Source organism: Oncorhynchus nerka, linkage group LG3 (assembly GCF_034236695.1).
Source record: "Oncorhynchus nerka isolate Pitt River linkage group LG3, Oner_Uvic_2.0, whole genome shotgun sequence".
NCBI lineage: Eukaryota > Metazoa > Chordata > Actinopteri > Salmoniformes > Salmonidae > Oncorhynchus > Oncorhynchus nerka.
Genome location: NC_088398.1, coordinates 85,619,877 through 85,632,122, shown reverse-complemented (window position 1 = coordinate 85,632,122; position 12,246 = coordinate 85,619,877). Strand labels below are relative to the sequence as shown.

General features: G+C 50.7%; 1 pseudogene; it reads right to left on the bottom strand.

Annotated features, from left to right (window-relative positions):
* LOC115116560 (ras-associated and pleckstrin homology domains-containing protein 1-like) overlaps positions 1-11,682 on the bottom strand; it is a 216,643-nt pseudogene extending 204,961 nt beyond the window's left edge.
* Between the last annotated feature and the right edge of the window lie 564 nt (positions 11,683-12,246).

The window sequence follows — 12,246 nt, the reverse complement described above, 5'->3', positions numbered from 1 at the left end:
TTTGAAACTTGTCTATGTGTAATTTTTATCTACCTCACTTGCTTTGGCAATGTTTACACATGTTTCCCATGCCAATAAAGCCATATATGTGAGTGAGAGAGACAGACAGACACAGGGCTATTTTTGAGATCCACTAAACTAAACTGCTACCTGGCATCTGGAATTGTGATTGGTTGCCAGATGAAAGCAACTTTAGTGTAAACTGCTGAGATTCACCATCTCCCTCTTCTTATAGAAACATGACCTCAACAAGACCTTCAAATCACATAGTTAACACTACCCTGCACCTCAACAAGACCTTCAAATCACATAGTTAACACTACCCTGCATCTCAACAAGACCTTCAAATCAAATAGTTAACACTACCCTGCATCTCAACAAGACCTTCAAATCAAATAGTTAACACTACCCTGCATCTCAACAAGACCTTTCAAATCAAATAGTTAACACTACCCTGCATCTCAACAAGACCTTTCAAATCAAATAGTTAACACTACCCTGCATCTCAACAAGACCTTTCAAATCAAATAGTTAACACTACCCTGCATCTCAACAAGACCTTCAAGCATCAATGTACCAATGAATTGGTCGACGTCTCAAGGTTCCCTGACAATCAAGACCAAGTAAATCTGTCTGGTGACTTTAGGTCCTGAATCGATCCTCCCTAATTCTCCAGATTCTTCTCTGCGTAGGAGAATGTTGTCATCTGTTTTTCTCATTTCAGTCCTTCAGTCCTGTGAGAGCTGGCGGTACGGTATCAGCATCTGGTCTGGACGGGTTGGCTCTGCTCTGCTCGCTACTCTGAAATGACTACAGCAGCTGCTGCCACCAAGCCAAAGGTCAAAGGTCAGCTAAAACCACAGAACACCATGCTACAAATAAGGAATTTTGTTTCTCCTCCTGACGACCGGACTTCCTCCCCCCTGGCGCAGGACTGTGGTCTGACGACCAGATCTCCTCCCCCCCCTGGCGCAGGACTGTGGTCTGACAACCAGATCTCCTCCTGCAAAACTGTGGTCTGACGACCGGACTTCCTCCCCCCTGGCACAGGACTGTGGTCTGACGACCAGACCTCCTCCCCCTGGCACAGGACTGTGGTCTGACGACCAGACCTCCTCCCCCTGGCACAGGACTGTGGTCTGACGACCAGACCTCCTCCCCCTGGCACAGGACTGTGGTCTGACGACCAGACCTCCTCCCCCTGGCACAGGACTGTGGTCTGACGACCAGACCTCCTCCTGGCACAGGACTGTGGTCTGACGACCGGACTTCCTCCCCCCTGGCGCAGGACTGTGGTCTGACAACCAGACCTCCTCCCCCTGGCGCAGGACTGTGGTCTGACGACCAGACCTCCTCCCCCCTGGCGCAGGACTGTGGTCTGACGACCGGACTTCCTCCCCCCTGGCGAAGGACTGTGGTCTGACAACCAGACCTCCTCCCCCCTGGCACAGGACTGTGGTCTGATGACCAGACCTCCCCCTGACAACCAGACCTCATCCCCCTGGCGCAGGACTGTGGTATGACGACCAGACCTCCTCCCCCCTGGCGCAGGACTGTGGTCTGACGACCAGGCCTCCCCCTGACAACCAGATCTCCTCCCCTGGCACAGGACTGTGGTCTGACAACCAGACCTCCTCCCCCCTGGCACAGGACTGTGGTCTGACAACCAGACCTCCTCCCCCTGGCACAGGACTGTGGTCTGACAACCAGATCTCCTCCCCTGGCACAGGACTGTGGTCTGACAACCAGATCTCCTCCCCCTGGCACAGGACTGTGGTCTGACAACCAGATCTCCTCCCCCTGGCACAGGACTGTGGTCTAACAACCAGACCTCCTCCCCCTGGCGCAGGACTGTGGTCTGATGACCAGACCTCCCCTGACAACCAGACCTCATCCCCCTGGCGCAGGACTGTGGTATGACGACCAGACCTCCTCCCCTGGCGCAGGACTGTGGTCTGACGACCAGGCCTCCCCCTGACAACCAGATCTCCTCCCCATGGCACAGGACTGTGGTCTGACGACCAGACCTCCTCCCCCTGGCACAGGACTGTGGTCTGACAACCAGGCCTCCTCCCCCCTGGCACAGGACTGTGGTCTGACAACCAGACCTCCTCCCCCCTGGCACAGGACTGTGGTATGACGACCAGACCTCCTCCCCCCTGGCACAGGACTGTGGTATGACGACCAGACCTCCACCCCCCTGGCACAGGACTGTGGTATGACGACCAGACCTCCTCCCCCCTGGCACAGGACTGTGGTCTGACGACCAGATCTCCTGTAGCAGAATAAACAGTTGTCTCCATGGTAGGGGGGCAGAGATGTCCTCTGTACAGGTGGTCTATGATTGTCCCTGTCTGTAGACACACAAGCACTCACCATACCTCAATAATAAAAGTATGACTAATGTATAATATACAGACTAGAGGTCGACCGATTATGATTTTTCAACGCCGATACCGATTATTGGAGGACCAAAAAAAAAAAAAACAGATGCCGATTAATCGGCCGATTGTTTTATATATTTCTTTTGTAATAATGACAATTACAACAATACTGAATGAACACTTAATTTAACTAAATATAATACATCAATGAAATCAATTTAGCCTCAAATAAATTATGAAAGATGTTCGATTTGGTTTAAATAAGTGTTGGAGAAGAAAGTAAAAGTGCAATATGTGCTATGTAAAAAAGCGAACGTTTAAGTTCCTTAAAATATTAAGAGGGTAGTGCATACGGCCCAGTACCTCACTGGGACCAAGCTACCTGCCACCGAGGACCTGTAGTGCCTTCGGAAAGTATTCAGACCCCTTGACTTTTTCCACATTTTATTAAGTTACAGCTTTATTATCAGCAATCTACACACAACACCCAAGAACCCGATGGCTCCAGAGTTCCTCTGTGGAGATGGGAGAACCTTCAAGAAGGAATACCATCTCTGCAGCACTCCACCAATCAGGCCTTTATGGTAAAGTGGCCAGACGGAAGCCACTCCTAAGTAAAACGCACATGACAGCCTGCTTGGAGTTTGCCAAAAGGCACCTAAAGGACTCTCAGACCATGAGAAACAACGTTCTCTGATCTGATGAAACTAAGATTGAACTCTTTGACCTGAATGCCAAGAGTCACGACTGGAGGAAACCTGGCACCATCCCTACGGTGAAGCATGGTGGTGGTGGCAGCATCATGCTGTGGGGATGTTTTTCAGCGGCACAGACTGGGAGACTAGTCAGGATTGAGGTAAAGACGAACGGAGCAAAGTACAAATAGATCCTTGATGAAACCCTGCTCCAAAGAGCTCAGGACCTCAGACTGGGGCGAAGGTTCACCTTCCAACAGGACAACGACCCTAAGCACAAAGCCAAGACAACGCAGGAGTGACACATGTGACAAATACAATTTGATTTGGGAAGTAAATCCCACTTGGGTCATCACAATGATCTCCACCATGTGATTAGATTCTGCAGTAACAGTCAATTGAATGTGTTGAGATTAGGATTCAGTTTTACCAGATTCTGTTCTACACACAAAATCTGCCCATAAGATATTACTGAGCGGGAAATCACCACAAGGGTATCATCTCAGGCCTTGGCTCGCTACTCTGTCCAGCTCAGGAGAACAAGGAGGGATTTCCTGAAGGGAAAACAATATGTTCCATCCATCCACAGGCCTGTCCTAGCAGCAACCACAGCCACAGGCCTGTCCTAGCAGCAACCACAGGCCTGTCCTAGCAGCAACCACAGGCCTGTCCTAGCAGTAACCACAGGCCTGTCCTAGCAGCAACCACAGCCACAGGCCTGTCCTAGCAGCAACCACAGCCACAGGCCTGTCCTAGCAGTAACCACAGCCACAGGCCTGTCCTAGCAGTAACCACAGCCACAGGCCTGTCCTAGCAGCAACCACAGCCACAGGCCTGTCCTAGCAGCAACCACAGCCACAGGCCTGTCATAGCAGCAACCACAGGCAGCACAGCCACAGGCCTGTCCTAGCAGCAACCACAGGCAGCACAGCCACAGGCCTGTCCTAGCAGCAACCACAGCCACAGGCCTGACCTAGCAGCAACCACAGCCACAGGCCTGACCTAGCAGCAACCACAGCCACAGGCCTGACCTAGCAGCAACCACAGCCACAGGCCTGACCTAGCAGCAACCACAGCCACAGGCCTGACCTAGCAGCAACCACAGGCCTGTCCTAGCAGCAACCACAGGCCTGTCCTAGCAGTAACCACAGGCCTGTCCTAGCAGTAACCACAACCACAGGCCTGACCTAGCAACAACCACAGGACTGTCCTAGCAGTAACCACAGCCACAGGCCTGTCCTAGCAGCAACCACAGCAACCACAGCCACAGGCCTGACCTAGCAACAGCCACAGGCCTGTCCTAGCAGTAACCACAGCCACAGGCCTGTCCTAGCAGCAACCACAGCAACCACAGCCACAGGCCTGACCTTGCAACAACCACAGGCCTGTCCTAGCAGCAACCACAGGCCTGTCCTAGCAGTAACCACAACCACAGGCCTGTCCTAGCAGCAAACACAGGCACAGGCCTGTCCTAGCAGCAACCACAGGCACAGGCCTGTCCTAGCAGCAACCACAGGCCTGTCCTAGCAGCAACCACAGCCACAGGCCTGTCCTAGCAGCAACCACAGCCACAGGCCTGTCCTAGCAGTAACCACAGGCACCACAGCCACAGGCCTGTCCTAGCAGCAACCACAGCCACAGGCCTGTCCTAGCAGCAACCACAGCCACAGGCCTGTCCTAGCAGCAACCACAGCCACAGGCCTGTCCTAGCAGCAACCACAGGCCTGTCCTAGCAGCAACCACAGGCCTGTCCTAGCAGCAACCACAGCAACCACAGCCACAGGCCTGACCTAGCAACAGCCACAGGCCTGTCCTAGCAGTAACCACAGCCACAGGCCTGTCCTAGCAGCAACCACAGCAACCACAGCCACAGGCCTGACCTAGCAACAACCACAGGCCTGTCCTAGCAGCAACCACAGGCCTGTCCTAGCAGTAACCACAACCACAGGCCTGTCCTAGCAGCAACCACAGGCACAGGCCTGTCCTAGCAGCAACCACAGGCACAGGCCTGTCCTAGCAGCAACCACAGGCCTGTCCTAGCAGCAACCACAGGCCTGTCCTAGCAGCAACCACAGGCCTGTCCTAGCAGCAACCACAGCCACAGGCCTGTCCTAGCAGCAACCACAGCCACAGGCCTGTCCTAGCAGCAACCACAGGCCTGTCCTAGCAGTAACCACAGGCACCACAGCCACAGGCCTGTCCTAGCAGCAACCACAGCAACCACAGCCACAGGCCTGACCTTGCAACAACCACAGGCCTGTCCTAGCAGCAACCACAGGCCTGTCCTAGCAGTAACCACAACCACAGGCCTGTCCTAGCAGCAAACACAGGCACAGGCCTGTCCTAGCAGCAAACACAGGCACAGGCCTGTCCTAGCAGCAACCACAGGCCTGTCCTAGCAGCAACCACAGCCACAGGCCTGTCCTAGCAGCAACCACAGCCACAGGCCTGTCCTAGCAGTAACCACAGGCACCACAGCCACAGGCCTGTCCTAGCAGCAACCACAGCCACAGGCCTGTCCTAGCAGCAACCACAGCCACAGGCCTGTCCTAGCAGCAACCACAGCCACAGGCCTGTCCTAGCAGCAACCACAGGCCTGTCCTAGCAGCAACCACAGGCCTGTCCTAGCAGCAACCACAGCAACCACAGCCACAGGCCTGACCTAGCAACAGCCACAGGCCTGTCCTAGCAGTAACCACAGCCACAGGCCTGTCCTAGCAGCAACCACAGCAACCACAGCCACAGGCCTGACCTAGCAACAACCACAGGCCTGTCCTAGCAGCAACCACAGGCCTGTCCTAGCAGTAACCACAACCACAGGCCTGTCCTAGCAGCAACCACAACCACAGGCCTGTCCTAGCAGCAACCACAGGCACAGGCCTGTCCTAGCAGCAACCACAGGCCTGTCCTAGCAGCAACCACAGGCCTGTCCTAGCAGCAACCACAGGCCTGTCCTAGCAGCAACCACAGGCCTGTCCTAGCAGCAACCACAGGCCTGTCCTAGCAGCAACCACAGGCCTGTCCTAGCAGCAACCACAGCCACAGGCCTGTCCTAGCAGCAACCACAGCCACAGGCCTGTCCTAGCAGCAACCACAGCCACAGGCCTGTCCTAGCAGCAACCACAGGCCTGTCCTAGCAGTAACCACAGGCACCACAGCCACAGGCCTGTCCTAGCAGCAACCACAGCCACAGGCCTGTCCTAGCAGCAACCACAGGCCTGTCCTAGCAGCAACCACAGGCCTGTCCTAGCAGCAACCACAGGCCTGTCCTAGCAGCAACCACAGGCCTGTCCTAGCAGCAACCACAGGCCTGTCCTAGCAGCAACCACAGGCCTGTCCTAGCAGCAACCACAGGCCTGTCCTAGCAGCAACCACAGGCCTGTCCTAGCAGCAACCACAGCCACAGGCCTGTCCTAGCAGCAACCACAGGCCTGTCCTAGCAGCAACCACAGCAACAGGCCTGACCTAGCAGCAACCACAGGCCTGACCTAGCAGCAACCACAGCCACAGGCCTGTCCTAGCAGCAACCACAGCCACAGGCCTGTCCTAGCAGCAACCACAGCCACAGGCCTGTCCTAGCAGCAACCACAGCCACAGGCCTGTCCTAGCAGCAACCACAGCCACAGGCCTGTCCTAGCAGCAACCACAGCCACAGGCCTGTCCTAGCAGCAACCACAGCCACAGGCCTGTCCTAGCAGCAACCACAGCCACAGGCCTGTCCTAGCAGCAACCACAGGCCTGTCCTAGCAGCAACCACAGCCACAGGCCTGTCCTAGCAGCAACCGGCCTGTCCTAGCAGCAACCACAGGCCTGTCCTAGCAGCAACCACAGGCCTGTCCTAGCAGCAACCACAGCAACCACAGCCACAGGCCTGACCTAGCAACAGCCACAGGCCTGTCCTAGCAGTAACCACAGCCACAGGCCTGTCCTAGCAGCAACCACAGCAACCACAGCCACAGGCCTGACCTAGCAACAACCACAGGCCTGTCCTAGCAGCAACCACAGGCCTGTCCTAGCAGTAACCACAACCACAGGCCTGTCCTAGCAGCAACCACAGGCACAGGCCTGTCCTAGCAGCAACCACAGGCACAGGCCTGTCCTAGCAACAACCACAGGCCTGTCCTAGCAGCAACCACAGCCACAGGCCTGTCCTAGCAGCAACCACAGGCCTGTCCTAGCAGCAACCACAGCCACAGGCCTGTCCTAGCAGCAACCACAGCCACAGGCCTGTCCTAGCAGCAACCACGGCCACAGGCCCTCTAAAGAGACGTTTCAGGGCTGAGAGATATGAAGTTGAATGTATACGCAAACCCAGACCTACAGTACTGCTTGTTCCAAATGCCACCCTATTCTCTCTTGGTCCTGGTCCAGTAGAGCACTATAAAGGGAATCGGGTGGCATTTGAGCCCTACCACAGTACCACTGCAGAGTCCAAGGCCCGTTCTCCTAAAATCAAGGCTAAATTCATGGTTAGAAGAAATATTTAAGACGCTTCTGGGAAACCGGGCCATGGTGTTTCAGATCTGGGCGCAACAGAACTTCAGATTCCTCACTGATGACAAGCGCCTGTAAGATTTGTCCCCTCTGCCTCAAAAGTCTCTGTGCCAAGCTGCTCAGAGCTTTATGGTCCTACCTAATAAATAGATGCTGCTCAGGGCTTTATGGTCCTACCTAATAAATAGATGCTGCTCAGAGCTTTATGGTCCTACCTAATAAATAGATGCTGCTCAGAGCTTTATGGTCCTACCTAATAAATAGATGCTGCTCAGAGCTTTATGGTCCTACCTAATAAATAGATGCTGCTCAGAGCTTTATGGTCCTACCTAATAAATAGATGCTGCTCAGAGCTTTATGGTCCTACCTAATAAATAGATGCTGCTCAGGGCTTTATGGTCCTACCTAACCTCTCTGATACAGAGCTTTATGGTCCTACCTAATAAATAGATGCTGCTCAGAGCTTTATGGTCCTACCTAATAGATGTATGAACCTCTCTGATACAGAGCTTTATGGTCCTACCTAATAGATGTATGAACCTCTCTGATACAGAGCTTTATGGGCCTACCTAATAGATGTATGAACCTCTCTGATACAGAGCTTTATGGGCCTACCTAATAGATGTATGAACCTCTCTGATACAGAGCTTTATGGGCCTACCTAATAGATGTATGAACCTCTCTGATACAGAGCTTTATGGGCCTACCTAATAGATGTATGAACCTCTCTGATACAGAACTTTATGGGCCTACCTAATAGATGTATGAACCTCTCTGATACAGAGCTTTATGGGCCTACCTAATAGATGTATGAACCTCTGATAGTACCAGCTAGCTTTATGTCTGTCTGGCAACGACACTGGCTGGCAACGACACTGGCTGGCAGAGACACTGTCTGACAGAGACACTGTCTGGCAGAGACACTGTCTGGCAGAGACACTGTCTGGCAGAGACACTGTCTGGCAGAGACACTGTCTGGCAGAGACACTGGCTAACAGAGACACTGGCTAACAGAGACACTGGCTAACAGAGACACTGGCTAACAGAGACACTGGCTAACAGAGACACTGGCTGACAGAGACACTGTCTGACAGAGACACTGTCTGACAGAGACACTGTCTGGCAGAGACACTGTCTGGCAGAGACACTGTCTGGCAGAGACACTGTCTGGCAGAGACACTGTCTGGCAGAGACACTGTCTGGCAGAGACACTGTCTGGCAGAGACACTGTCTGGCAGAGACACTGTCTGGCAGAGACACTCTGTAGTCTAATGTAAAGGGTAGGAACAGCTGAGCCAGTAGATGGTCATGGAATGGGCCCACTCTGTGGTCTAATGTAAAGGGTAGGAACAGCTGAGCCAGTAGATGGTCATGGAATGGGCCCACTCTGTAGTCTAATGTAAAGGGTAGGAACAGCTGAGCCAGTAGATGGTCATGGAATGGGCCCACTCTGTAGTCTAATGTAAAGGGTAGGAACAGCTGAGCCAGTAGATGGTCAGGGCTGAGTCTAATGTAAAGGGTAGGAACAGCTGAGCCAGTAGATGGTCATGGAATGGGCCCACTCTGTAGTCTAATGTAAAGGGTAGGAACAGCTGAGCCAGTAGATGGTCATGGAATGGGCCCACTCTGTGGTCTAATGTAAAGGGTAGGAACAGCTGAGCCAGTAGATGGTCATGGAATGGGCCCACTCTGTGGTCTAATGTAAAGGGTAGGAACAGGGATTAACTAGGGACGTGGTCACCAACCGGTCCATCTCCGAGGTATCCCGAGTCCATCAGCAAACATTTCTGTAAATATCCCAATGATAAAGCCTTGCGTTCGTTCCTGTTGTTTAGGGTTAGTGTTTAGTGCTATTTTGTGCTGTTGACAGTAACTGCTACGACCCCTCAGAACAGACGCTGAGCCAATAGGGTGCCGTCCCACGGGACTCCTAATCACGGCCAGATGTGATGCCTCTTGTACTGAGATGCAGTGTCTTAGACCACTGTGCCACTCGAGAGCCCCCATTGGGCCTATAGCCTACTGTATAAACCTCATTGCTAAAGAACTGTTTTTAATTGGTTAATGTTGCATAGTTTGTTTGGTTTTTAAGTCATGTTTTTTTTTTTTTTTTTAACAATCTGAGTAGTAGATCTCTGCTTGCATTTTGACTCAGAAAAGGTTGGTGACCACTGAATTAGGGTGTAGGAAGCAGCTAAATCTACACACACAATGTTTAGAACAATAAACTGCCATGTATTGGATTAGGCAGCTCTAGTGCCCGATCGATTACAACAAGGATGTGTCCATATGAATGTCGCAGGTTATCAGAGATGTTCCTCTTCCTAATACAGAGCGGTGCAAGCTGAGAGGCAGTGTGACCCGGTGGCGCTCGGCGGTGTTCGCACCATGCTCGATTAGGTAGAAAGCCGGGTGATTTATATTTATTTAACTAGGTAAATCAGTTAAAGAACTAATTATTATGTTACAATGCCGGCCTACCCCGACTGTAAATGCATCAGTACATACATCTAACAGATGAGCTAGTTAGCCACAATAAATCATTGTTTTCTCATATATATATATATTTTTAGGCGTTTATAACTTCTGTTGACTGTAAGTACTTTTTAATGCATACCGATATGGTGTTAAAACGATTCACTTTTCACAGGGGTCGAAAATGTGTTTACTCCGTTGCTACGGTAACCGGCGGCTGTTGGCTTCAATGTGTTGAATTTCCGGGTTCGCCTTCAAAATAAAAGTCCCTATCTGAGAGTGATGGCAGAACGGATACAAATTGTGATAACGTGCCATATTTGGACTAGCTCATGCTAAACAAGGTTGGAATGTTACAATTTTAAATAAAAATGTATTCGTTTGACAATAAACAGAACAAATAATTGAATTGACATTGTGGATGTATTAGAATGCATAATTGCATTGGGGACATAGTTATAGGCACTGTACATCTTTACTTATGGCATGAAACAGGGTATCAGTCTACTCAGTGGTTATCTGACCTTTAAAATTGTACAAAGATTATTTAGAGAAAACATTTGAAAACATTTCAGATATATATCGTAAATCGCACATAAATTTGAACAACAAAATCGAGATGATATTTTTAGGCTATATCGCACAGCCCAAAAATAGACTGCTTCGCTGTGGCATCAAACATAAACCAACAGTGCTGTGATTGAGGCCATTTAGAAATTACAGGGTGGAAACACAGATGAAACGCTGGCACGAGAACACGCCCCTATCAGTGACTCGCCACGCCCTTATCATGTGTGGGCCTAATTCAGAATTTACATCGTACATATTGCCCCAATTAGGGTTCCCTTACTTAATGGTATATGTCACATTATTCTCCCCGGCAATAGTGTTCACAGGCCGGGAGCCATCCACGACTTTTCTCTGTGCTTGTCCTTCGGCTGACATACACTGCATTATTCCATGAACAGGGCACCAAAACATTAGCCTCGTACAAACCACAACACACCCATTTAGCCTGAAAACGTCCAAACCAGCTACAGATGCAATTTCAATTATCATCTGCTGCCTTCGTTGAAATGAATCAACGTTGTAGCCTCATGCATTTTTGGCCTAGCGATAAACGTGTTGTTTTTCTTGCATTTAAAACACAGGATAAATCTGCCTTGGCCATTTTTGTCTTTCCAAATGTCTCTAGATTTCACCGCTGTAGAAATGTAGGCTAATCATGGTAGCCTGATGTGGCTCCATATCAGCGAATAGGCTAATGAGTAATCCGTTATAATAACCTAAAATTCAACATTGTATCGATTTAACAGATGAGCGTCCCCTGATTCCAACGTAACATAATTATAAAAACGTTTTGCAAATGCAAAATATTGCTCGTAAATCAAGGTGGTTTTCAAGAGAGACAGAATTGTAAGCGGCTACTTACTATCACAAATCCAGAATGTTTTCCTCTGTATCCAACGGGAAAACTGCTACAATTGATCGGCACATGCAATATTGTGATTTCAAATGGTCGGTTTTCAGAATTGAACGGTTTTCACCGGCGATGCCGACTTCTTAGCTTCGTAACAACTCTGACACTGATTCCTTCCAGCTCCATTCTGTAAAAACCAGTCAGGAGCGCGCCGCAGATGGGAGGCGCGTTCCCGAATTCCTGTTTCCTGTCCAGAGGAGACTAGGCCCTGCAGTCCCTCAGTGCTGCAATCAGCCTCGACCAATCAACCAACCGAGCGAAAACAAAACGCTATTTATTTGAGATCGTCAGTCACACAAATAACAGTGATTTAAATACATATACGTTTTCATACAAGGGTTTCTTACCTGCATATGCCTATATTGTACAGACAGGTCTCACTCGGGAGTATCTATGTCTGGGAATGGGGAAATACTCATTGTATGGTTGATAATATTACCACTAAAGAAATATCGTATCTTGGTGGTTCCTCTTCAAAGGCCTGTAAATGTGAGACTGGTGAGTATCTATACAGTGAGACTGTTAAAATTGCCCCTTAGACGCTGATCTTGGGTCAGTTTAGCATTTTCCCCACTAATAGTTAAAGATAGGATTGGAGGAGGGCAGGCTGATCCTAGATCTGTAACTAGGAGAAACTTCACCCTGGAGCAAGAGGGGACATGTGGGGTCGCCGTGATTGTTCCTCCAGGCCTGAAGACAAACCACATGAAACAGGTCA